Here is a 27,225-nt window from a genome sequence, read left to right on the forward strand (position 1 = left end):
ATCTCCGTACGACTTTGCTCTGACCACACTTATTTTTCTAAATTCTTTTGTAATCGAATACTGTATTTTCAGTTTGTACCAAAACTATGTGAAAGTTACCTCGACCAAGAAGTCCCTAGACTAATGTTCACCAGATGGGCTGCGTCTGGCAGTCTGTGCAGAAGGCGTCTGCGTCCTGCCCAGATGGTCCGATTTCCTGAAAATGGGCTGGGCGGAGGAAGATAGGTGGACAGCCTGCCTCATCGCTGCTGCCAGGGTCCAGAAATGAAGAGAATTGCCAAGGAAGGGGAAGAAACCACCCCTCGTCTCCAAATCGCCTTCAGATGGAAGGACGTCACATTGGAAATCCAACCGGAAGACGATAAATTTAGTTGTGAGCCTAGAAATGACCTTATTCATTAATAACAATCTCCACCCAATGTATTTTTAATGAGCAGAACCCAAAACAATATTTAAAGCTGGAGCTGTTGAATATGGAAATTTCCTTGAGGATTACTTCTTACCAAAGGACTAAATCGTCTAGCGCCGGGAATCTAGTTCAGGGCTCGCTTGCTTTCCGCAGTGGGAGGCCCGGGGCCCACGGCCAGATCGCGAAAGCCGGGCCACGGTCTCGGTCTCCGTGTAGCACTCAGCCAATTCTTAGGATTTTCAAAAGGACTGAACGTATTCTGCAGGAAAATCCTAAAAGTTAACCATCCAACCGTTTGTTGGCTTACGAAACGTAATCTTCAGAGAAGAGATAAAAACAGCTCTAAAATTCTATCTCATTGAGCCCCTCCGAGAATAGACTTGTACAATCACAAAGCGGAAGTGGCTTTTTTGCCACAGCATCTGGCTACCCAGTCTCGACCAGCACAGCTTTTGGATACGCAATTTAAAAGAGCAGCATAAAAGGGGTGATGTCCGTATTGGCGATGCCTCTCCCTCATCACGTTTGTGTAAAATAAATGCCTAATGTTTTAACAACGACTTTGAGTTTATTGCTTTTATTTTTTGTTTTAAGCAATTAATTTTTGTGTTTTGTAATCGTCTATTCTCCTACCTGGAAGCAGTAGGCGCCGGGCGCCCCCGTGGACGGGAGTCTCGCCCCTCCCCCGTCCCCAGCACCTTCCAGGGCGTCTCGCCGTCCGATATCCTTGCACGTCTACACTTGCTTCATCGATTTTATCGATCTTTCAGCCCCTGGCCATAAAGATGAAGAAATCAGCACACTTGTCCTGGTTCCCAAAGACAGTTGACCCTGAACAACGCAGGCGTGAGAGGCACAACCCCCTGCCCCCCCCGCAGAGTCTAAACTCCACGTGTCACTTTTGACCCCTCCAGACTTAATCCACAAGAAGACTGATAACATACACAGTCAATTAACACATATTTTGCGTGTTGTATGTCTTATATGCTGCGTTCTTACAGTAAAGTAATGCAGAGACAAGAAAATGTAATTAAGCAAATCATAAGGAAGAGAGGCGTCCCGGTGGCCCACTGGGTGGAGCATCCCACTTTGGCTCAGGTCATGATCTCATGGTTCATGAGTTTCGAGCCTCACATCGGGCTCACTGCGCTCAGTGCAGATCCTGCCTTGGACCCCCTGTCCTCCTCTCTCTTTCTGTCCTTCTGCTCACACTCTCTCTGTCTTGAAAATAAATAAGACAATAAAAAAAAGGAAGAGAACAATAAGGAAGAGAAAATACATTTACTGTACTGTATTTGTCGAGAAAAATCCACTTGTCCACGGGCCCATGGGTCAGCCAGACTTGCTTCTTCTAAACCGCTGTGAGGGCTATGACTTCTCTATAGTCAGAAATCTATTACTGAACATTCTTGCAAATTTGTTCTAGCCTTAGTCCTATAGTTAAATAGACACAAGTCTCACTGCGGGTTATTTTGATGTTTTCTAACTCATTTCTCAGTTGGCTGAGGTTTGCCCTCCAGCTCACAGGAATAACATCCCCTGAGCTTTGCTTATGGAAAGGTGTTGGCCGGTCGCCTTTCACTTATGACACCTCAGCTGGATACGAAATTGGGCTCCTGTCATCTGCCCCTGAGACTCTCCCGGGTACCGTCCTGCTACCTTCTAGCATCAGTTATGGCTGCAGAGGCGTCTCAGGCCTGACTGACGTTTCCTTTTATAACTAACCTTATGTTCTTGCTAGGCTGCTAAGAAAATATTTTTATTTCAATTAATGGAAGCTTAGTAAATTTCCAGGGTGTCTTACTGTCGACAATAGGGTGATAATTTTTCTTGAAATCCAATGTGACATTTATGACCTAAAGTGTGTTTCCCTTTATTATAAAGAGGAAGCTTAAATTATATTCTTAAATTACATGTTCTGTTCCTTAGTGTAATTTTCTTCCTCAGGGGCTCCAATTGTGCCCAGGGTGAATCTCTTTTGACTATTTTCCATTTTGCTTTCAATTGCTTTTTTAAGAAAACATCATGTTGTGGGAGATTTCCAGCACGTACACGTACACAGAATCGTGTCATGCACTTGGATGTACCCGCCCCCTCAATACCCGTCCACGTTCTTCCATTCTCGTGACGTCATCAGCACCCAGAGTCCACACTTTACATCAGGGTCCACACTGGGTGCTGTACAGGGTGTGGGTATGGAAAAATGTGTAGTGACAGGTAGCCACCATTATACTTTCATCTAGAATAGTCTCACTTCCTAAAAGTCCTCTGTGCTCACGTAACCACCCCTGCCTCCTCCCCGCCCCCTGGCAACCACTGATCCTTTGACTCTCTCCATGGTCCTGCCTTTTCCAGAATTCCAGGTAGTTAGAATCATACAGGATGCAGCCTCTTCAGACTGGCTTTTGTCACTTGATGAGATGCACTTAAGGACCCTCCGTGTCTTTTTAATAAATTTTTTTGTTATGTTTATTTATTTTGAGAGAGAGAGAGAGAGACAGAGCATGAGTGGGGGAGGGGCAGAGAGAGAGGGAGACACAGAATCCAAAGCAGGATCCAGGCTCCGAGCTGTCAGCACGGAGCCCGACGCCGGGCTTGAGCCCACGAGCGTGAGATCGTGACCTGAGCCGAAGTCAGACGCTTAACTGAGCCACCCAGGCGCCCCGGGGACCTTCCGTGTCTTTTCGTGGCGTGACGGCCCATTTCTTCTTAGCGCCGAATACCATCCCGTTGTCTGGACGCAGCCGTGTGTTTGTCCATCACCTCCCGAAGGGCACCTTGGTTGCTTCCAAGGTTTGGCAGTTATGAATAAAGCTGCCGGAAACATTCACGAGCAGGGGTTCGTGTGGGCACCTGTTTTCAGCTCCTTTGGGTAGATATCAGGGAGCACAACGGCTGGGGTGCATGCTAAGAGCGTGTTTAGCTTTGTAACACGCTGCCAATTGTCTTCAAAAGTGGCTGCACCATCGTGTGTCCCCACCAGCAGTGAGACCCCCGTTGCTCCACACCCTCCCCCGGATTTGGTGTCACCAGGGTTCCAGATTTTGGCCACGCTAGTAAACGTGCAGTGGTATCTCCTTGTTTTAACTTGGATTTCCCTGATAGCATATGGTACAAAGCCTCTTCTCATATGCTTAGTAGTTGCCATCCGTACATTTTCTTTCGTGAGGGATCTGTGGCCATCTTTGGCCTAAATTTTTTAGTTTTATTTTCCTATTGTTGAATTGTAAGAGTTCTTTGTATATTGTGGATATTCTGCTGATCTGTGGCTTGTCCTTTTGTTCCTGACAGTGTCTACTACAGAGGAAAAATTTTAATTTTGATGAAATCCAGCTTACCAGTTCTGTCCTTCATGCAGTGTGCCTTTGGTGTTGTATCTCAAAAGTTATCGCCAAACCCGTGGTTATCTAGGTTTTCTCCTATATTATCTTCTAGGGAGTTTATAGTTTTGCGTTTTATGTGTACATCTATGACCCATGGTGAGTTAATTTTTGTGAAGGGTGTAAGCTCTGTGTCTAGATTAATTTCTTTTCCGTGCGGATGTCCCATTGTTCTAGCTCCTTTTGTTGAAAAAACTACCTTGGCTCCACTGTCTTGCCTTTGCTCCTTTACTGAAGATCAGTTAAGTATATTTATGTGGTCTACTTCTGGGCTGTCTGTTCTGTGCCGTTGGCCTAATTCTCTATTCTTTCGCCAACACCACACTGCCTTGATTATTGTGGCTTGAGAGTATGTCTTGAAGTCAGGTAGGGTGAGTCCTCCAACTTTGTTCTTCTCCTCTAATACTGAACTGACTCTTCCCAGTATTTCGCCTCTCCATATAAAGTTTATTTTGGCCAGGGGCAGGGGGGCCTGGGTGGCTCAGTCAGTTAAGCGTCCAGTTTCGGCTCAGGTCACGAACTCACAGTTCATGAGTTCGAGCCCCACGTCAGGCTCTGTGCTGACAGCTCAGAGCCCGGAGCCTGCTTCGGATTCTGTGTCTCCCTCTCTCTCTGCCCCTTCCCCACTCTCTCTCTCTCTCTCTCTGTCTCTCTCTCTCAAAAATAAATAAACATAAAAAAATTAATTTTTTTTTTTTACTGTTCGTTTATTTTTGAGAGAGGGGACATGTGCATGCATGTGAGCAAAGGGAGGGGCAGAGAGAGAGAATCTCAAGCAGGCTCCATGCTGTCAGCCCAGAGCCTGATGTGGAGCTTGATCCCAGGAACCATGGGATCATGACCTGAGCCAAAATCAAGACTTGGACGTTTAACTGATTGAGCCACCCAGGCACCCCTCCCCATATAAACTTTAGAATCAGTTTGTCAATATCCAGAAAATAACTTCATGGGATTTTCATTGGGATTGTGTTGAACCTGTAGATCAAATTGGGAAGAGCTCACATCTTGACAATGCTGAGTCTTTCTATCCATGAACATGGACCATCTCTGCATTCATTTAGCTCTTTGACTTCTTTCATCAGAGATTTGTACTTTTCCTCACGCAAATCTTGTACATATTTTGTTAGATTCAAATCTAAATATTTCATTTCGGGAGAGTGCTAATGTAAATGGTATTGTGTTCTTAATTTCAAGTTCCATTTATTTATTGCTGGCAAATGGGAACACAATTGGCATTTGTATGTTATTCTTGCAGTCCTGTAACCTTCCTATAACCACCTATTTGTTCCAGGAATTGAGGTTTTTTCATCAGTCTTTTTGGATTTTCTACATAGACACTCATATCATCTGCAACATAGTTTCATCTCTTCTTTCTCAATCTCTGTGCCCTTTCCCCCCTTTTTTTATTGCTTAGGTGAGACTTCTGTATGATGTTAAAAGTCAGTGAGAGGGGAACATCCTTGACTTATACCTGATTTTAGTGGGAAAGCTTCAAGTTTCTCACCATTAAGTATGACGCCAGCTGTAGGTTTTCTGTAGATCTTCTTTGCCAAGTTGAGGAGGTTCTCTTCCATTTCTGTTTACCAAGAGTGCTTACCATGAAGAGATGTTGGATTTTGCCAAATGTCTTTATTGCATCTATTGATATGATATGTGATTTTTCTTCTTTAGCATGCTCATACAATGGATTAACCGATTTCTGAGCGTTGACTCAGTCTTGCTTACCTAAGACAAATCTCACTTGCTTGTGATGTATAGTTATTTTCATACTTTGTTGGATTCGATTTGCTAATAATTTGTTGAGGATTTTTGCGTCTGTGCTCCTGGGAGATACTGATGTATAGTTTTCTTTTCTTGCAATGTCTTTGTCTGGTTTTTGTATTAAGGTAATGCTGGTCACATCAAATGAATTAAGAAGTATTCCCTCTGCTTCTGTCTTCTGCAAGAAATTGTAAATAAATGGTAGAATTTCTTCCTTGAGTGTTTGGTGGAATTCACCACTAAACCCATCTGGGCCTGGTGCTTTCTGTTTTGAAAGGTCATTAAGTCTTGATTCAATACCTTTAATAGATATAGGCGTCTTCAGATTGTCTGTTTCCTCTTGTGTGGGTTTTGGCAGATTGTGTCTTTCAAGGAATTGATCTTTTCCACCTGGGCTATCACCTTTGTGAGCACAGAATTATTCACCATACTCGTCATTTTGACGTCCTGGGAACCCTTCGTGATGTCCTCTCTCTCATTTCTGATACTAGTAATTTGTGCACTCCTTTTTCTTAGAGGCTTATTGATTTTATCGATCTTTTCAAAGAACCATCCTTTGGCTTTGTTGACTTTATTAATTCCCTCTTTTTATTTTCATTGAGTTCTGTCCTGATTTTTATTATTTCTTTTCATCTGCCTACTTTAGATTTAATTTGCTCTTCTTTTTCTAGTCTCCCAAGATAGAAACTTAGATGATCGATCTCAAATCTTTCTTCTTTTCTAATATAGGCATTTAATGCTATAAATTCCCCTGCCAAACACTGCTTTCACCGCATCACACAAATTCTAATAAATTGTTTTTCATTTATCTCAAAATATTTTTAGATTTCTCTTGAGATTCCTTCTTTGATCCATGTGTTCTTTAGAAGTGTGTGGGTTTTTTTTTTATCTCTGTGTATTTGGGGATTTTTCAGTTATCTTTCTATTATTGATTTCTCGTTCAATTCCATTGTGGTCTGAGAGCACACATTGTATGGTTTCTATTCTTTTAAATTTGTTGAGGTGTGTTTATGGCCCAGAATGTGGTCTGCCTTCATGAAAGTTCCAAGTGAGCTTAGACGAATGGGTATCCTGCTGCTATCGAAGTGGTCCGTGGATGTCAACTGCACCCAGTTGATTGATGGTGATGTTGAGTTCAGCTATGTCCTTACTGATTTTCAGCCTAGACTCCACATTTTTATTCAATTATTTTATCGCTGTTACTGCTGTATGGTGCTCCTATGACCGCTGTCACGATTTTCTATTGATCTTTGGTTTTCAGTGCTTTGACTATGATGTACATAAGCGTGGTTTTCTTGGTATTTATTCTGCCCGGGGTTTGCTGAGCTTCTTCTTAAATCTATCAATTTATCTTTTCCAACAGAATTGGAAAATGTTCGGCTGTTATTTCTCTCCTCTCTTCCTTAGACTGTAATTAAATGTATACTCAACTTCTCAATATTACCTATGGGCTCCTGAGAGTCATTTCATTTTGAGTCTTTTTTTCCTCTCTGTCCTTCTGATTGCAAGAGCACATTAAAAAGTGATCAATAACATTATCTGTCTATTTAAAAGTGAGCTAGAGCCCGCTCTGGGGCCGAGGATTATAAAATATAGGAAATTCATCCTGTGTCCCCACCCCCGTCCTCTCCAAATCCTCCTGCTTTGGGTCACTACCCAGAGTCCTCATGGCAGTGCTGTCGTCTACCGTGGTGAGTTTCTGGTTGTCATCTGTGAAAGGGATGGTCTGATCAGGAGCTACCTGGCCGTGAATGGAAGCAGAAGCTGTTGTATTTGAGACTTTTGGTCACAAGAAGATCACAACAATATCCTCAAACATTAAGGCGACACTAGCAGAGGAGACATCAGCCATAGCCTGAAATCTCTCAGAGAAGAGTTACATTTCCTGATCAGATCTTCATAACTTCACACTAAAATTTCTTCAGATGCAAATAAGCACCACACATTTTATTTCTAACGTTGAAAATAGTTTACTGATTTATATTTAGACTGACAACCAAGTCATCTTTGTGCAAACAACAGTAAAGACCTTTCTGCCGCTCCAGCGTCGGGCGTGGGTAGGTTCCCTCGGGCTCTGCCACATCCACTCAGGGCTCACATTCCCAGGGAGGCCACAGCTGGGAACGGAATGGGCATTTGGTAATCAGCCGGCTCTGTGGCCTCATGTGCCCCATGGGATAGATGGAATCTGTCATGTTATTTTCCACTTTCCTTTGGTTGGGTGTTAAATTCACTTAAAAAAATAAGAAACAAACACAGTAACAAAACCCCAGGTTGAACATGTCCACCTTCAGCATCACTGCGTTCACCCCAGAGCCTGCTTCTCCCAGCCCCACTGTCGGCGGCTGTAGGGACCCGCCATCACGGGCAGAGCGTGTGTCACCCCCCACCATCTGGGCCCCGGTCTCAGTGACTGTCTCAGCCAAAGAGATGACGTCGACTTGAGAGAGTCCCAGCATTGCTGTTGTGCTTGGGCTGTGAGGAAGGGTTCTGGAGCTGGCTTTGGGGGGACTGGGAGCCTCGGGGAGGGAGCGGTCCTCCAAGGCTCCTCCGTCAGCGTCCCACGGGCTGCGTGCTGTGCTCCTGGCAGTGCAGCCCCGAATCTAAGCCAGGCTGAGAGAGAAGTGCCTAACAGGTAAGTTTACATTAACAGCTAAGCGAGCTTCACACATCACACAGCGATGCAGTCGCACCAACAAAATGCCTCCCAGAGACTTGTAAAGTGATGAAATGCGAAAAGGCCACGAGCCAGCTCACGCTTTCCTCTTAAGGCCAGAATGGACCCCCGGAGGATATAAGCGTGTCCGGGCGATAACGCGGCCTTGGGTCAGCCTCACCGAGACCTGCGCCCTCCCCTGCCTTCCAGTGGCCACCTATTAAACTGCTCAGATGGGGCTTCTGCTTAGTGAATGAAGTATTCCGGTTAGAGGGATTCATTTGGAAAGGTGTTTGCACACTTTTGTTTTTTTTTAGTTTTCTAATTTTTATCGTAGGGGCGCCCGGGTGGCTCAGTCAGTTAAGCATCCGACTCTTAATTTCGGCTCGGGTCAGGATCTCACGGTTCGTGGGTTCGAGCCCTGAGTCAGGCTCTGTGCTGACGGTGTGGAGCCTGCTTCTGATCCTCTCTCCCCCTCCCTCTCTTTCTCTCTCGCTCTGCCCCGCCCCTGCTCGTGCTCTCTCTCAAAAATGAGCATTAAAAAAACGTTTTATTGTAACATAAAACATAAATCGGGAAGATCGCACAAAAGAAGCACAGCTGAACGAGCTGTGAAGCGATCGTCCACAAAGGAGAAGAATGTTGCCGACGCCCAGGAGCCCTGCCACATGCTGCACGAGCTCCCCCCTTCCCTCCTCTGCAGCCTCGGCGACCTTGACTTTCATAGGAGTCACGTGCATGCATCTGTGCAGTTTTATCACCCGATGTGCACCTCTACATGCTGGTTGAGTCTTGCCCAGGCTCCTGTAAATCCGGTGTGCCATCCGGGTCTCTGAATCTATAGGGTCTCCCTCCAGCCTTGTCTTGTCCTTCTTCCTGGGCCAACTGGCCCAGAGGCTTCCGAGGTGGCCGAGTGCACCCTCACGGTGCGGTGCAGCATGTTCCTCTGTCCTCCGTCTCCCGAGGGGTGGCGGGTGGATCAGGGACAGGGGCAGACTGAGATTCTGTCCCTCCGCCAGGACCCGGGAAACATGGCAGGTGGTCTTTCTTTGGGACGTCAGCAGCCGCCACCTCTTAATACATGTATCTCTGAATTCACTGGGTCTACAACGTGGTGATGGTGTCATTTCACTGTTTATATCATCCATGTATTAGTTATAGCACTGTCATAAAGAGACACTGGTCTCTTCTGTTACCTGGGTACCCAGGGTGACAGTTTGCACAAGGAGGGCAGGACAGATGCTTGACTTTCCCTTCACTTACAGTTTTCAGGATAATAAATTGACTCCCTGTCCTCTGAAGACGAGCAACTCTTTTATTTTACATCACAACGGAGTCATGGAGCTACACACATCCCATGGGTCTGCGGCCATTGCCATGATCATGATGGACGCTTGGGTTGTCCCTGTAAGGAAGAACCCCTTCAAACGGCTTCCTGGGTCTCTGTTTTTTTAAATAAATTTTAAATTTTGGACGACTTGTAGGTGTACAGAGAAGTTGCACGGATGGCACAGAGAGTCCACGTGCCTGTGCCCAGTTGCCCCTTCGCTAAGGGATCGCCATGGTATCTCTGTCACAAATAACAAACCAATACTATTGCATTATTATTAACGTAAGTTCATGCATTTCTTAGATTTCATTAGTTTTCTCTTAACCTTTTTCTGTGCCAGGACCTCACCCAGGACACCACCGTATATCGTATCGTTGTTCGTTATTGGCCCTAACTCTTCTTTTCTTTTCCTTTCTATTTTTTTAAGATTTTGCCTGTAAGTAATCTCTGCCCCCAACGTGGGGTTCGAACCCACCACCCGAGATCAAGAGCCATAACCTTCACCAATGGAACCAGCCAGGTGCCCCTCAATCTCTTCTTCTAAAAACAACTTATTTTCTTTTTGTCATCGACGCTGCGCAATGATAAATATATGGGTAGCTATGGAAAAATCATGGTAAGATTTGACTGTACATTTGCTTATCACTGTCCATGAAAACATTACGTATATTACACAATTTTGGCGGTTTTACAAAATACCTGTGACATAGGGAAAGCCAGCGATAACGTTCCTGTTTTTCAAAACCGGAGGAGAAAGTGAGTGTCCAAGGAGGAGAAAGGCTTGTCCAGGCCCCAGAGGTCTCAGCCCTTCCCCTGGAAGATCCAGGGAGCTCAAAGGCTCTGGTCAGAACACACGGCGGCCTGAGCCCGGGGCCCGGAGGCGGCTCTGACCGCACAGGGGAGGAGAGGACTTCCCACTGACGGCCGTTCACCGGAGCTGTGGCCGAAGAAGCTTGTGGGTCAAGGATATGCTTAAGTCAGGAATGCAAAATCGTCTTTTCTTTTTTAATTAGGGGGCATTACAATCACATAAGTTGAATATTGGTTCGGTTTAGTTGAATATTTTTTCTTTTTCTTTTTTTTTAGTTGAATATTTTTTCTTACTAAATTGTTTTACTTTGAACAATTTCAAACTCGCGGAAAAGTTGAAATGATAGTGCAACGAACAGCTGTGTTCTCTGCTCCTACACGCACCCGTGTTAGACATTTTTATATTTGGTCTCTCTCCCTACACACACACACACACACACAGACCTTTTTTTTAGAGGGCACCAAACAATTTAAGAACCAATATACATAATATTTTAATGCAATATTTTACAAGTGGAATTGGATGGAAAGAACTCACGATGAGCCAAATATCAACATGGTGGACGCAGGAGAGGCACTACGCACCCCTGTCCGGATACGCACCCCCGTCCTGAAGCCCGGGTCCAGCCTCAGGCGCCGCAGCCTACCCAGCTGTCCGGGCCTCCACCGCTCATCTCTAGGTGACAGGATGTTCCCGCAGCGGCCCCTCGGGGCTGGTCGGGACAGGGGCCAGCAGCCCTGGCCAGCCCAGCATCTTGGCAGGGCCCCCAGGCCTGGCGTGTTTCTCCTCGCGTCTCTGCCCTAAAGTGGACTTTTGGGAACCGGGAACAGCCGGCATGGGGGGGGGGCTGCCGTGTCATTCTCCTCCCCCACCTGGGAGACCGCCCCGTTGGCCATGTGACCCGCCAGGAGACCACGGGGCCGCCGCAGACCTCCTCTGGCATAGACGGCTTTGAACATTGGGGAGATTCCCGACTCATCGTGGCCTAGTGATTTTCTGATTCCTTAGACTTTTGTTTTTTCTCTTTTTCTCCCCAGAATCACCTGGCTGGGGGGAGAGGGCACGCAGACTTTCAGAGAAGACCAGACAAACGGAAAATGTCAACTTTCAAGTCTAGACATTTTTATTTATCTGTGGGCAAAACTAACGAAACCCTTCAGGACACTTCTAAAGAGGCAAGAACTTCCTCACCTTACGCAGATTTTAAAAATGAATGAAAGTGATTCAATTAGACTGTAAATTGTGAATTTAGACAGAGAGCTTCGGGCTGAAAATAAACATTTGCGGAGCCTTAAAATACCAGTAGCTACAGTGAGGGTGACTTCCCCCCTTAATTACCACGTTCACGTCCAGAAATAGAGAGACCTCTGTGCCGGGCATACAGCTCGAAGCCACAAACTCACATTCTCTGTGGCTTTGACCAAAACACAAAAATCAAGGGAGTCTCCAGAGCCAAGTCCACTCGGAGAGCTGAGCACCCACTGGGTGGGCTGGGTGCACAGCGGCTTTCTACCCTTTTTATGATCAGCGGCAGGAACTCTTTCTTCACAGATAAAATCTGACCCCGTCGTATACGTCAGGTCAGGGGGAGCTGCCCCAGCCAGCCTCCCCACCCCCTGAAGGGCCGCGGCATCGCCTGTCCCCTCTGGAGTCCAGGCGGCCGTCAGCAGGACCGAGACCCCTCCCTGAGGGACACAGACACAGGGAGCGGGGGTGGGGGGGACGGGGATGTCGTCTCTGGAGCTGCAGCGTGGAGTCTGGACTGGGGGGTGGGCGCTTCGTGGAGAAGGGGGTGCTGGTGACAGCCTGGGGTCCATCCAGGCAGGCCCAGGGTTCACAGAGCAGCTGGCACCAGGGTGGCCGGAGCAGGGAGCCAGACCAGGTGGAACCCAAGACGTTCACTTCTCGTACAGGAAAAGGTGGCACCGTCTTCCCTACCGCCGACCCCCTGGGTCTCGCGGTGGCATGTGTGATGGCTTCCACCAGACCTTGGGTCTCAAGGACAGCCCAGCAGGCTGTCTGCTCCTGTCCCCCCTCACACCTTTGCCCTGAGGGCTCCTCCCAGTCTGTCATCTGGCCTGGGAGGCATGAAGGACCACCCTGGAAGTGCCCCCCAATCGCTCCAGGCACATTTGCAGGAGCACCACCCCCCAGGGAGCACCCCTTCCCAGTATCTTCCCAAGAGTTACCCCCTAGGAGCACCCCCCCAGGAGCACCTCCCAGGAGCACTCCCCAGGAGCACCCTCCTCAGGAGTGTCCCCCCACCAGGAGTTCCCCCCCAGGAATATCCCCCCAGGAACATCCAGGAACGTTCCCCCAAGAGCACCCCCCAGGATCACCCTCCCCAGGAGCACCTCCCAGGAGCACTCCCCAGGAGCACCCTCCCCAGGAGCACCTCCCAGGAGTATCCCCCAGGAGCACCCTCCCCAGGAGTGTCCCCCCACCAGGAGTTCCCCCCCCAGGAATATCCCCCCAGGAACATCCAGGAACATTCCCCCAGGAGCACCCCCCCAGGAACACCCCCAGGAGCTCCCTGCCCCACTGCCCGGGGGGGATGCCCTGTGCCACCTCATGCCCCTGGTAGCGCCCAGACACGAAACGAGAGCCGTACACCTCGGTCTCTTTGAAAATGCCGACGCTTCCGCTTGAGGACAGATAACACCTGTCAGGGGCTCGAAGTCAGGGAGCACAGGTGGCTCCTCTGCCCCGCGCCCCCGCCCTGGGCATCCTGCCGGCGACCACCGTGTCAGGGTTCTGTGGTGTCTCTGGGGATATCGCAGGAGGGCATCTCTTCCCTCCTGCCCTTGCTGTGTCTGTACTGAGGACCGGCCCTCCCTCGCTGCTCAGAAAGAGCGTCCCCTGCTCAGTCCTGCGGGGAGCAGCCCGGGGCCGGCCTCGGCCGGGCTCACCTCGGGGGGGGGGGGGGCGGCTGTCGGTTTCCCGTCTCAGGGTCCGACGGACAGAAGCCTGGCACGCTGGTGCTGGCGGACCTCCGGGAGAAAGTCCTACGAGTGGCCACCTGAGGTCCAGGGGTCTGTTCATGTAGCACCACCTCCCTGTGACGGCCCCGCTCACAGCCCACTGCACGGGGGGGACCCCCGGCCGTCCCCAGTCGCATGGGGCATCGGGCAGGGCTGATGGGCGTTTCTCTCTCGGGGCACTGGGCTCACATTTTAGAACGGGCGCATTTTACTGTGCGTGGGGTGTTGGGTGTGTGTGTGGAGTGTGCGTGAGTGTGCTATGTGTGTTGTGTGCATATGTATGTGTGTTTAATGAGTGTGTGTGTGCAGGTATGTGGTATGTGTGTGGTGTGTACGTGGGGGTGTGTGCATGTGTGTGCCGTGAGTGTGTGCATGTCCGTGTGCATGTGTGTGTGTGCGTGTGTGCGTGTGTGTGCATGTGTGTGTGCGTGTGTGTGCTGTGCGTGTGTGCATGTGTGTGTGCATGTGTGAGTGCGTGTGCATGTGCATGTGTGTGCATGTGTGTGCGTGTGCGTGTGTGTGCATGTGTGTGCGTGTGTGTGCATGTGTGTGTGCGTGCATGTGCATGTGTGCATGTATGCGTGTGCGTGTGCATGCTGTGCGTGTGTGTGCATGTGTTGTGCATGTGCGTGTGTGCGTGTGTGTGCATGTGTGAGTGTGTGTGCATGTGTATGTGTGTGCATGTGCATGTGTGTGCATGTGTGTGTGTGCGTGTGTGTGCATGTGTGTGTGCGTGTGCATGTGTGTGTGCATGTGCGTGTGTGCGTGTGTGTGCATGTGTGGGGGGGTATGCGTGCGTGTGTGTGTGTGCGTGCGTGCGTGCTTTGTCCATGGCGCGTACAGCCCCCTTTGTCCTGTACCTTTGGTTACAATGGCCTTGCTGTGCAGAAATAGCATAACTTCTACAGAGCCAAATATATCAGCCTTTCATAGCTCCCGGGTTTTGTGTCACCGTTTAAGACGCCCTTTCTTGCTGCGATGAGGCCCGGGTGTCCTATGGAAGCGATGAATCATGGGAATCCACCCCCAAGACCAAGAGCACGCTGTACACACGGTGGGTTAGCTACCTTGACAGTAAATTAGATATATAACAAATAAATAAATAAGAAGAAGGATAAATAAGTACATAAATAAAAACCCCTTTCAGCTTCAACGTTCTAAAGAAATCTCCGATTTTTAAAGCCGTCAGACCCTGCCGAATGGTGTGGCGCAAGACCCTGGCCGTTCTTTCCAGATGGCTAGCGGGCACCCACCCCTCCGCCCACCTGCCCGCCAGGTGCCGGGCGCCCATCGGTCCGCGCTGGGGTCTGCCGGGGCCCTTCTGCCCCTCCACACCTGCCCTGAGCGCGCGGCTTCATGACACGTGCTGAACACTCTTCTGTCCCCAGGCCGGCCCCGCTTCTCCTGCGCCCTTGCTTTTCCCGACAGCCTCGCTAAGAGACTGCCTCCCGCGGGTGAGCTCACGCCGCCCGCCCAGCCCGCTGCGGATCCTCCTCGGCCGCCGCCCAGGAGCGCCGTGGGACTCGCCTCGGCCGCGTGTCTCTCCCGCACGTCGCCCTTGCTCGCAGCCATTCCCCTTCCTCAGCCTCCGGGAAATGCTTTGCACGACTGTCCCCCCTCCTCGTGGCATCCGGACGATTGTGGAGGGGGGGCGAGGGCTTTATGGTGGCGGAGCTGGTCCGTGAGCGCCTCAGCGCACCTGCGCCCCCGCCCCCCGCCCGTGGGCCGAGCGGCGCTGCGTGCACATTCCCTGGGTGACACGCCTCACGTTCCCTTCTATGGCGAGAGCGGAGAGCTCTGCTTTGCGTCCGGGGCGGGGGCGGTCAGCGCGTCTGTCCTCTGTCATGTGTCGGGTCCAGGCCGGCTCCGGGGTCTGGCCCTTGCCCGCAGCCAGCGGTGTCTTTAGAGCAAGCGGGGGATCTGGCCTCGAGGGAGGGCGCACAGGCACTGTGCACAGCACCTGACGGGATTCTGAAGGCTGAGGACCCCTGCCCCGGGATCGCGGGGCGGGGGGAAGCCCGTGGCCGAGCTCGTGATGGAGAGCAGAGCTCGCGCCACATTTATTTAGACATGTCCAGATCTCCCCAGCCGGCCACCTCTGAGCCTCTCTCTGCTTCCTGGGCCAAAAGTGTTAGGTGCCTCGGCCTCTGTGATGAACACAGGAGAGGGATCCACAAGCCAGGGAAGAAGAAACCCAAGTCCGCTGTCGTTTCGTCCTAGAGCTGCCCAAGGTGAGGCCCACGCTCCCGGCGCCCAGCCTCCCCCGGCCACGGCCAGGGCCAGCTTCCTTCCACCCGGACCGTGACCCTGGGGGGCACACGGCCCCTGGGACTCAGCATGTGCCAGACGCCAGGCACCCAGGGAGGGCACACGGGTCCTGTCTTCTCTCACTTCCTCAACTGCCCTGACTCTTGCCACAGCCGGCTTGCTTCATCCTTGGACGCCGACTCACTGGGACACGTTGTGTTTTTCTTGGAATTTCTAACTGCATTTCTTTCCTCCTGATGACAGAAATACGTGTCTTCACCCCAGCCCATCCCGCTCCTGAATTACTCTGTTGTTGAAAGGGCGCCACCTGTCCTCACAGGGACCTGTGACTCCTGCCTCCCCCGGAAGGTAGCTGTGTGGACCGGGGCCACATCCGTCAACCCCACTCACTGTCTGCGCTCTTGGTGTGCGGCCACTCTCTTCCAGACCCCAGGTCTTCCTCTCTCTTTCAAATGTCGTTTCAGACGGGAAGTGCGTGTTCTGAGCTCTTGCGGGTCCGAACGCAGCTCTCTTCGCTGTCAGCCATGCTGGACTGTTTGGCTGGGTATAGAATTCTAGGTTCTGAATCACTATTATCAGAAGCCTGAAGCTCCTTCCACAGAAACCTAACACGAGCAGCACTGATGCCAATGCGATTCTGTTCTTTTGTAGACAGCTTCTTCTTTCCCCCCTGCCAAACTTCCAGAATCTTCTCTACATGCCTAATACTTGAAAACTTAAGCATGTGTATCCAGTGTGGGTGCCTTGTCCTTCACCCCGTGTAGGACACTCGGCCTTTCCATCTGTCTTTATTCAGCCCCGGGAAACTTCTTTATACTAACATTGTTAGTATTTCCTTCCCTGAATTTTAGGTTTCTCATCCTGGAACTTCCATCAGGTGGATTTTGGAGTACCTGGATTAAGCCTCCAGACTTCTTAATGTTTCCCTCATAAAACCACATCTTTGTCTATTTTCTCTGCATTTTAGAAACTTCTTCTTCTTCCTCTTCTGGCCTTTCCACTGAGTTTTGATTTTGAAAATTGCATTCCAAATTTCAAGAACTCTCATGTTCTCCAGTTCCTCCTTGTTTCCAGAGTTCTGTTGCTGCTACGGATGTGGTATCTCCAGGGGCCTCTTCCAGTAACTGCGGCTTCCAGAATCTTCCAGCTCTGACACACCAAGTATGAGGACCTGAACCCCATTTCTAACTATGGCGCCTGAGGCTGCGTGGGGACCATCAGGGGCTGTTGGGGGCATATTGGGAAGCTGTGTGAGGGCTGTGTTGGGAGGGCTGTGGGGGGGGGGGGCTGGGCAGGGGATGCTGTGGGGGAGGCTGCGGGAGAGGTGTGTTGGGGGTCTGAGCTCATCCCTGATCACTCTGCCTCTTCCTCTCAGAAACTTTCTGCCCTGTGTCCCTGTCAGCTCAGGGCCACACACCCTTGGAGCCCTGGACTTCTCTCTCACACTGCGTGTAACCTCGGCTGCTCTTCCCCTCCACCTGTAGAGTGCCCCGGACCCACAACCTCCCCTGCACCTGCTCCGTGGCTCCCCCGGAAGCTATCATCCACCTGGACCCCTGGATGTCCCCCTACCCCGCGCCTCTCCCCAGGGCCATGCTCCTCTCAGCAGAAGGACGGTTCCCAGATACTAGCAAGGTCCACCCTCTGCAGTGCCCAGTGTCCCCTCGGCCCAGCCGGTGGCCCCCACCTCCTGCACTGGCCCAGCAGAACCTGCCACCTGCCACCAGCCAGCTGATTTGAGGTATGGTTTGCTGTGCTTGTCCCTCAGACTGTAAGCCACAGAGGCCCTGGCCTCACTGCCATATCCCCAGGGACACCTAGGTGGCTGACCTGTCCAGTAGGAGCTCTACAGATAGACATCGAACAGCCCAAGTGAGCAAAGGCTGTGACCTGAGACCCAGCATCTGCAGGGTTAAGAGAGGCAGCTGAGAAACACAGTGGGGGGGGGGGGGCAGGGAAGGCCACGAGGGGGAGGAAAGAATAGATACAAGGGATGAGTGAGTGGACAAGAGATGCGGGATGCTCTTTGCCCCAGGGAGCAAGTCACAGGCTATTGGAAATCTCCTGAGTCACCTGTTGTGGATGCACCAAGCAGCCTCCACAAATGGAGAAGAGCCAGCCTCCAGGTCGCCCCCGCCCCCAGTGCCGGGTCACGGGGCCCACGCAGGCTCTGGCGTGAGGTGGCCTTTCCGGGTACTCTGCCCTGGTCCCTTCTGGGTCAGTGTTGGCCCCCACTGAGCCTCCTGCCACATTGGGTCTTAGCTGCTCAGATGAGGCCACTGGCTCCCTGTCCCTAATTCTGTCCTCTCCACCCCCCCCCCGCCCCCCGCTCATACACGTGTCAGCTGAAGGCCACTTCCCCGAAGGATGGGGACCATCCCAAAGGGCAGTGGCTCTGCTCACAGTGGACACTGGGGAGACCCCAGTAACAAGGCGAGAGGGGCCCCCAAAGAAACCCATACAAAGTCAATAAAGAGAAGTCAAAACTCCTTAATAATAAACCTGAATAAATAGCAGCAAATACTCGTGCTTTTTTTCTCTTAAAAATATGCATATTTGCAGGACGCCCGGGTGGCTCAGTCGGTTAAGCACCCAACTCTATATTTCAACTCAGGTCATGATCTCACAGTTTGTGAGTTCGAGCCCCGAATCAGGCTTTGCACTAACAGTGCAGAGCCTGCTTGGGATTCTGTCTCTCTCTCTATCTCTCTTTCTGCCCCTTCCCCCCCTCTTCTCCCAGAATAAATAAATACATATTTTCTAAACGATGCACATTTCCTAAATCTGTCCACCGACAAAGCTTAGAAACAACAGCAAACAGGTTAGCACCTCCCAAGTTGTGGTCTCTAAAGACCATTTCTCACCCCAAGAAACCAGGACTTCCTGGAGAAATGGCTGTTCCAGGTTTGGGACAGGAAATCCCCAAGATGAGTCTCGTCAGAGCAGGGGGGGGTGCCCAGGCAGACTTGGAGGGGAGCACATGGCCGTGGTATGACATATGACCCACAGTGGGGACAGGTTGCAGTTCAGACCCAGCACCCCCCAGCAGGACCCTGGAGGAGGGGATGTGTCACCAGAGTGCCATAGAGCCTTCCGGAACAAGGCCGGCAACACAGATGCCTAGTTTTCAAAATTACTCCAGACATTTAAAAATTAGTTTTCTAAATTATAAAAATGATGTAGAAACTGTGGAAACCCCAGAGAAATAGGAAGAAGAGAGAAAAACCCAGAGCTAATCCCACCCCCCAATGGACCAGCTGACTTTCAAAGCACCCGTGAGACCGAGAGGGGCCCCACCAGCTCCCCAGGATGCTCATGGCTGGACAGCTTGTTGCGAATGGAGACAAACATGTCTGGCACCTTGCAAACCACCCCGTGCCTGGGGCAGCAAGCCTGCTGTTCTCCTGCCTCCCCAAGCAGCAGCGGGGGGACCCCCTCAGTGGGGTCAGATTCTGCACCCTGTGGGCCACTTCAGGGCGACAAACGTTCACCTGCACCCTCGCTAAGCCTATCACATACGCAACTGAACCAACATTTTAGGAGCTTTCCTGTGTGTTGTGCTTGGGGTCTCAGAGAAAAATGTGGCATCCTGACAGGGACAATGGACAGGCACACTGGGTCCTGGAGAGGCCATGGTTTCTGCAGGGCGGGGGCCGGGGCCTGGGAAGCCCCTCCCTGTCCAGCCCACCGGGTCTCCTGTCCCCGGCGACCAGCAGCCGTGGCCATGTTGCTCTCCTGGGGCATCACCAAGGGTCGGCTGGCCTCCGTGAGCCCGATGTGACTGGCATACTCCCCTTAATGTTAGAGAAGCCTTTGAACTTCCCATTAAAAACAATCCCTGTGCAATGGGGGTCAGTGAAGCTGTTATAGAAGCAAATGCCCAGAGGCTCCGGGCCTCGATTCAGAACCTAGAAGAGATACGCTGGCACCAACTCCGCCGAGAGTGTTTACCCCCCGGACGTGGTGCCCCCCAACTTGAGGATCCCCCTGCCTGGGACCACGGGGCCAACTGCCACACCCCCATCGGTGCCAGGACTGGCCTGGGCCCTGCCGCAGACCCTCTGCCCCATCGCAGGCGCGTCTCTCGGTGCCTGCTGTCCTTTCAGTCCCGAACTTCAGGACCCCAGGACGTGCAATTCAGAGAGACCCCGCACATCCCGGCCATTGGGATTGGATTTTCCTGGGAGCATTTCGTGCCCTTGCAGCACCCGGGCAATGGCAGGAGGGAGACAAGGCAACCGGGACGAGAGCCGGTGCCCAGGCCAGATGGGGCGGGGCCCCGAAACAGGCTGCGAGTCAAGGGAGGCACCTTCTGTTTCCAAACACCTGTGGCCTGGGAGACACGAGCATTTCCGTGCAGACTCGGTCGTACCCTGCTGTCCAGGCAGGAGAGAGGGGCCAGGTTGGGCATCTGCCGTGTTTCCTGACACGTCATCCAGGCTTCTCCTCTCCCAGCAGGAGTTGAGCCTGGGGCATGCATGTGACTCGTCCAGGACGGTCATGGTGAACAACCAAGATTCAGACCCAGGTCTCCCTGTCGGAGGCCACGCCCTGCCACATGCTGTGCTTAGAAATGACGAACACTGAAACATGAGCTGGCGTGAATGGGGGGCGGGCTGGGCCTCTCAGACGGAGGAAGTGAGGGCAGCTGAACGCAGGGTCTGGGTGTGAAATCACGGCACCCGGTCCCAGCTCTGCAGCCATTATCGCAACAGGGACCCCTGGGACAGGTCTGGAAGGCTCCACCTGAGGCCAAGGCGGTAACACCAGCCTTCTCCTGGGCTGTAACTGTGCCACAGAGAGAAGTGCCCCCTGACATGCATACTGAAAACCCCAGGGAAACCCAGGGGCCAAAAGCAGCCTGCCTGCTGTGTGCTCAGCCGACGGCTCGTGCGGGGCGGCTTCCCTGCAGCCTGTCACCTGGGGTGGGAGCTGGTCGCCACTCACAGAGAGGCCCCTGTCCTCCAGCCCGAGAACCCGGGTCCTGCCCCAGACTGGAGAGTTGTTTGTTTTCTGGAGCCTGTGGGCCTGGGCCAGTGACATGGGGCCCCAGGCACACCAGGGACCTTCAGTAGAAATCTCCCTGTAGGGACAGAGCACAGGACGGCTTGTGTTTTCCATGTGGCACTTCGACAGGAGTGTTCTGGGATTGGCATGGGGTGAAGGGACATAGTTCTCATCTTAAAGTTGGCCCATCTTAAAAAACCCAAATAATATCAAGCATCGCATTCCTAAAGCTAAAAATAAAAGTGCAACCCAACATTTCCTAAGACACGGATGTCCTGGCCAAGAACTTTCGTGGCTGCAGATCCCACTGCAAAGCAAGGTTCAGACAGGAAAATAAATCACTGTGCTCCCAAACAGACGTGCGGGGCTGGCCCCGCGCGGCCGTGACCCCTGCTAAACCCGGCCTCTCCCGTCACACGCGTTTCCGCACCGAGTCCTCAGAGGCAGGCCCCAGCACGTCAGCAAAGGGGGCCCTCTCGGCTCGGGCGTCAGGCAGGCCAGGCCTTGACCCGACTCCCGGCCCAGGGCCTCGGCAGTCACCGCAAGCCCCAGAACTCAGATGCTCCTGCGCGCACGGTGAAGGTGCCGAGGGCGCCACGGTGGGCGTGTGGAGGTGGGCGCTCGGGCTCACCACGGGCAAGGGCAGTCTCCCACTGCCACCCCTCCCCCATCCCAGGTCTTGCTAAAATCACAAGGAACAGTCACGTGGGAGCAGGAGGCGCGTGGCCCACGGGAGAAATTGCTCGGAGTTTCTAGAATACACGCATAGCCCAGAGGGGGCTTGACCACCCCATAATTCCTCCCACTCCGGGTGCAGAGGAGTTTGGTAGAGGCCCCGGGTGTCAAACTCTGGTAAGGCAGGGGGCCAGGAGGCGGGAGGGGTCCCACCCCCAGCCCCTCCCCCAGCCCCTCCCCCAGCCCAGAGGTGCTGGAGAGAGGTCACCGGGGGGACCTTGTGTCTATAAAGCGAGTGCCCGTGGTGGGGGCAGAAGTCGCCCTGGGTGGGACAGGGTCTTGGAGAGAAATAGGGTCGTCAGCTCTGAAACAGTGAAAACAACAAAGGGCGGCCTGGCCACCCCAGAAAAACGAACCAGGAATCTGGGGAGCTCAGAAATCCCCCCAGGACTGAAACACAGATGTCAGGAGGTGCCTGTGGTCAGAGGGGCCGCGCCCTGGGATGGAGTAGGTGGCTGGCACACGGGAGAGCAAAGTCAGGAGCAGGGCCCCTCCCCAAGTTAGAGCAGGCTCGCGTCCTCAGCCTTCAGACCGGAAGGGCCCGTGGGGACAGACCCTGGCGCTGGCATAGGAGTCTGGGGTCCTCTCTTGGCTGCCGGCCACCGACCTGCTGAGCTGCGGCAAGGCCGGGCCCCGCTCTCCCGGCACAGACTCCAATGTCCCCAAGAACCGGGTGCTTTAGTCCTCTCTTTGCCCTTTACTTGTGGGTCTTGAATTTCCTCTTTGGGACTTGGGGGACGTGAGAGGCATTTCACTGGGGGAGGGGGGGTCTCGGGCATCATCTGTCACTGCCACCCCCTCCCAAGAGAGGCCATATGCTGGATGTCATTTGGAACGGAAGGGACAAGGGTGCAGGGTGGTCTTGGGGGTTGGGGGGGGAAGGGGGCAGCCTCACGAAGGGGCGGCTGTCCCAAGAGCAGCCCACTTCCTTTCGTCCCCACCACACCAGGGCCCCTGCCAGGGGTGCCCAGGCCCTCTCTCCCCCAGACAGACTCCTCCCTCCGGGCCCGGGGGACACCCGGTGACCGTGCGTGGAGGGGCGACAGCCCCTGCCCCATGTGCCCGGAAGGGGGAGTGAGGACGATTCACCCGTGACCCTGGTGCAGACGCGACGCGCCCCACGCCCTCGCCCTGGGCGGGCAGCACGGGCACCTGACCCCGACCCGCCTCCCCCAGGCCGGCGGACTCTCGGGACAGCGGCGGCCGAGTGCGCCGTGTGGGACGGGCAGCGGGAAGGCGCAGCACTGTCCTGCGTTCGGTGGCCGCCAAGACCCCGAGCAGGCAAAGGGGACAGATGGGCCGAGGCCCCCAGACGTGCGCACTCCCGACTCTCATCGGAGCCGGGCCTTGGCGCGCCTCGCTTCCGCTATAAATATCTGTGTGAGTCAGAAGAGAGAACACTGCCAGCCAGGCAGCCCGCCTCTCCCGGTGGCGGCCCCGCGCAGCCTGTGTGAGGGTCCAGGCACCCCCCACGCTCGCCGGGCCTCGGCCTACTTTCCAGGCCAAAGAGAGGTTTTGTCGGAAAATGATTAACAAAGGAAGGATCTCTGCTTCTCTGCTTCCCTGCTCTGGCTCCCGCCGGGCTGGGGGCTGGGGTGACCGTGTGCCCTGTGAGCTGGGGGCGGGGGGCCCCAGGAGGGACTGGGGAGCCCCTGCCGGCAGGAGCTGAGGACCAGGGCCCGGCCGGCCGGGCTGTCTCCCAGAGGGGGCCCCCCCGAGGAGGGCCCAGGTGTCGGCCTCCTGCTTCTGCCCCTTCCTTCCCTCCTCCCTGCAGACAGCAAGTTCTTCCAGCAAGAGCCAAGTGAGTCCCGATGCGTCTCGCTCGCCGGCCAGGAGCCCGGCAGGGGCCAGGGCCGGCCTGGGGCCAAGACCCCAGACAGGGGGGCCCGCCCCTCCTGCCCCGCTGTGACCTTTGCTTCCCATCCGCTCCCCCAACCCAGCGGCACAACAGAGCCCCCGATGTCCAGCAACAAGGACTCGGTCCAGCCCTGACCTCCAACGTGTGACCCCCGAGCTCCGAGGTGGCTGATGGAGCCAGGCCGCGGGTTCCCGCGTCCGGTGCTCCCGTGAGCTTCTTCCAGAGTTCGGGGGACACTCAAGGAGCCCCGCTCGTCAGCTGCCTTAGGGGTTCAGAGAAACAGCTCTTGTCCTGTCCCCTCCTCTCCCGGGGCCACCGATCCCGGGGGACACTCAGCTCCAGCCCTGCAGGTGCCCCCGCCGAGGCGGGACCCGGCTCCGAGACAGAAACTTAACTAAACCGGGAACGTGCGACGCGCACGTCGTGGGCTCACGACCGGGAAGGCAAGGGGCCAGAAAGAAAATGAACCTAGTGACAGGGTGTGTGATTTGCTGCATCTTCCTGGACTTCCCCGGATTTGCTGCCTGGCCCCAGCACTCGCAGCGCCGACCTCACCCCTGCTTGCCCTCCACGCCACCGGAGGCTTCTCCGACCCACACCCCGATCTCTCCCTGTAGTCTCCGCACGACCTCCCCACGCCTGCCGAGCAGGAAGGGGACCGGGACACGGACCCTGCTGCTGGCGGGGGGCGGCGGGAGGGGGGGCGGCACCGGCACCCGGAGCTGCTCAGACCTGCCCGCCCCAGACCACGCTCAGAACCTGCAGTCAACAGGCTCCCGGGGACGCGATGCTCCCCAGAGCATGAGAAGCTCCGGCGATTCAGATACCGAAACTCGAAACAGTTTTTAACTGTCCTCGGCAGCAGGAGATGCACGCCTGGGGAGAGGCGGAGACGCGCACGGCACTTTTGGGGACACTGTCTGTGCTTCCAAAGTCGCTTGGCAAGTACCCCTCGTGCTCTGGCGTCCTCGTAAGATACTACGCTTCGCGAACTGAGCCGGAGAGTGTGTTTATTTGTACGCTGAACTTTTCCCTTTGACTTTGCTCTGCACTCACTTAACTGTTTCAAATGGGGCAGAGGCTCCCAGACCCGCACGAGCCCGCCATCTGCTACCCCTTGCCGGGACGCCCTGCACGCTGCCCTCCTGCAGCCCGTCCATTAGTTCCAGGTTCTGAGAGGTCACGCCAGAGCTTCCTGCCCGCCCGAGGCCTCATGACACTCGTAGGGACAGAGGGGATGGAGAGACGGAGGCAGACTCCCCTCCTGGGGGAGGGAGGGGCCCGGGTCACTCTTGGCGTCCTGCCACGGGGACCACGCCCAGCTCAGCCCCAACGGGGGCGGGTGACAGGCTGGGGGGCCTGGACCTGGCGGTCAGTCGTGGACCCTGCTTTCAACGTGAGTCCCAACGCCGGGACATCGGCGCACACCCTATGCACAGCCTGTCTGGAGGTCGGGACCCCTCGTGTGGGGGCCCCGCGCCGCCGCTCGGTGAGGGTGAAGGCCTCTTCCCTCCCACCCTGTCCTCGGCCAGGGGACTGAACCCTCTGAGGCAGAGGGTCAGGGACGAGGTCCCAGCTGTGCTGGGCTCTGATGGAAGGTGGGAGGGGCGGCGAGGAGGCCACAGCGGCTCCCTGAGGGGGCAGTGCCCCAGGGGCTCCGGACTCATCGACCGTCACGTTCCGAGTGGGGCAGGGGCGCCCAGATGCACCCGCCAGTGGCCGCCCCCGGTCCCCCACCCTACAGAGGCACCAGCTCAACACCCCCCCAAGAGCGGGTTGAACGGTGGCCCCCGAAATACGTGCCCATGTCCTACAGCCCGGAGCCTGTGTGTGTGGAAACAGGGTCTCTGCAGATGTGACTGAATTGACAATCCTGAGACAGTCATCTCGGGTCATCTTGGGGCCTTGAGTCCACGGAGGGGCGTCCCCATAAGAGAGGACGACGTGAGGGAGGGGCCACACGGAGGGGGACGCGAAGCTGGCAGACACGAGGCCAGCAGGCAGGGGCCACCCGGCCTTGGAGGGGGCGCGAAGAGTCCCCACCCAGAGCCGCCAGAGGGACCGTGGCCCACGGTGTGCAAACACGGGACGTCCCGCCTCCGGAGGCGAGTCCCGGGTTTCTGCTGCGGCAGCCCCAGAGAACGTCGGCCCAGACTCAGCATGCACAAGGCGCACCCCAGCTCAGGGGGCTGGAGGCCACCGGGGCCCCCGCTGGCGCGGGAGGGGACACAGTCCACAGACAGGATGGAGCTGGGGGCCCGGGGCGGCCAGGGTCAGGCCCCAGAGCTGAGTGCAGGCCTGGGAGGAGGCCCCGCCTAGACCTCGGGAGGGGAGCACCCCCCCACACGCACAGCGCCCCCTCCCACCCGGGCATCACTGCTATCCGGGCAGGATAGGCAGGGGGCTCCCTTCCCCAGGAAGACATGAGGTGCTGACCTGCCCTTATGGGCAAGGACTCTAGGAAAGTCATAGCTGAGCAGGTCTTACTCACGTGGGAAAGGCTCAACCCTGGGGTCTTCAACAAAGGCCCTGTCCAGGCCCCGCCCCCTCGACCAATAGGCCCTTGGGGGGCAGGACACCCTGACCCTGAAAGGGCGCCGGGGGATTCTGGAACACATGCCTGGGGAGACCCACAGTCCCCGGGCCCTGGGCAGCCTGCTGTGGGTCCCGGTCTCCTGCACCCACACGTGCAAGGAAGGGGCTACCCCGAGCCCCCTGGGAGGCTGGCAGCCTGGCCACAGGGAGAGGCGGCGGGGGCGGGGGCGGGGGTCCGGCGCTGGCGGGCTTGCCCAGCCCTCCTGTCACGTGCCCCGCGTGACCCGACCGTCTGCACATCTGGTCTTGTTGTAACATTCTGGGCTTTGGGCCCTCGGTCCCGTATCCCGCTTACTTGTGGGGCTGGTGGTGCCCGTGACCCCTTCCAGAAGACCCAGGAGGGGCCAGCCCTGCTCGGAGGGGGCCCGCAGGGCAGTGCGCTCCCGGTCACAGGTCCCCTGAGCCGGACGCTCGCACCCCTCGCTGGCCCAGCCTGCAGAGGCCCCTCAAAGCCCGTGCGTGCAGTGGCGCTGAGGACGGTCCCATCCCCCGGCCGAGGGCACACACCCCTCCCAGCCACTCTAGTCTCCGCGATGACCTCGGTGAGGGATCTGCAAGGCTGGGGCCTTCCTGCAGGAAGTGAGTTCTAGGGAACCCTAGCTGGGGAAGCCCAGCGCCCCTCCCAGACCTCACCCCAGTCACCACCTCGGAGCCAGGCCCCGGCGGGACACCAGGGCCTCGGGGCCGCCTGTCAAGGGTCCAGGGCCCGTGCCACCCCCGCCCCCGGCCGTACGCCTCAAACAAGGCCTGGGAAGCTGCTTGCCGCCAGGGTGTCGGGCCACACTCCCAGCCCAGCCCTCCCCACCCCCAGCCGTGTCCCCACGTGGCATCTCCATGCCCCTCCGCTCTGCCGCAGCACACACACCAGGCGCCCCCCACCTCTGGGCGATGCCAGCCTCCACCTGGACGGCCGTGCCGTCGCTACAACGCTCCCGGCCCGGGGGACCCGACAGACCTTGGGTTTCGGCCTCCCTGTGGGGCCGGCAGCCGGCGCCTGGGCTCTGACAGCACCTGTCAGGCTCGGAGGCCGCACAGTCGGCTCCCGAGACCTCGAGCTAAAAATACACTCGCTGAGGTCCTAACAGAGCAGACAGCCTGCGCTGCAAGCCCTCCCGCCGGCCCACGGATCCGCGGCCGAACAGCCGCTCCGAGCGCTTTCTCTGCGGGTAACGCTGACCCGGGCAAGGTCACGGGCGACTCGCGTCCCGGGCCGCAGTCCTCCCCCACCAGCTCTGTCCCCGTCACGGCCGCCCTGGCCTCCTTTCCTGGTCTCCCCCGGGGGCTGGCGCCCGGGCAGGCTGCGGACAGTGGGGCACGGCTCCCAGCAGGGTGGACAACCTCTAGTGGCCTGGGCCCCCGGTGTGCCACCCCCCCCCCGCCTGGGCTCTCCCCTCAGTCCTGAGTGCTCGTCTCCGGTCCCTGGACCCATTCTCT

The sequence above is a fragment of the Felis catus genome, chromosome C2, assembly GCF_018350175.1.
Source record: "Felis catus isolate Fca126 chromosome C2, F.catus_Fca126_mat1.0, whole genome shotgun sequence".
NCBI lineage: Eukaryota > Metazoa > Chordata > Mammalia > Carnivora > Felidae > Felis > Felis catus.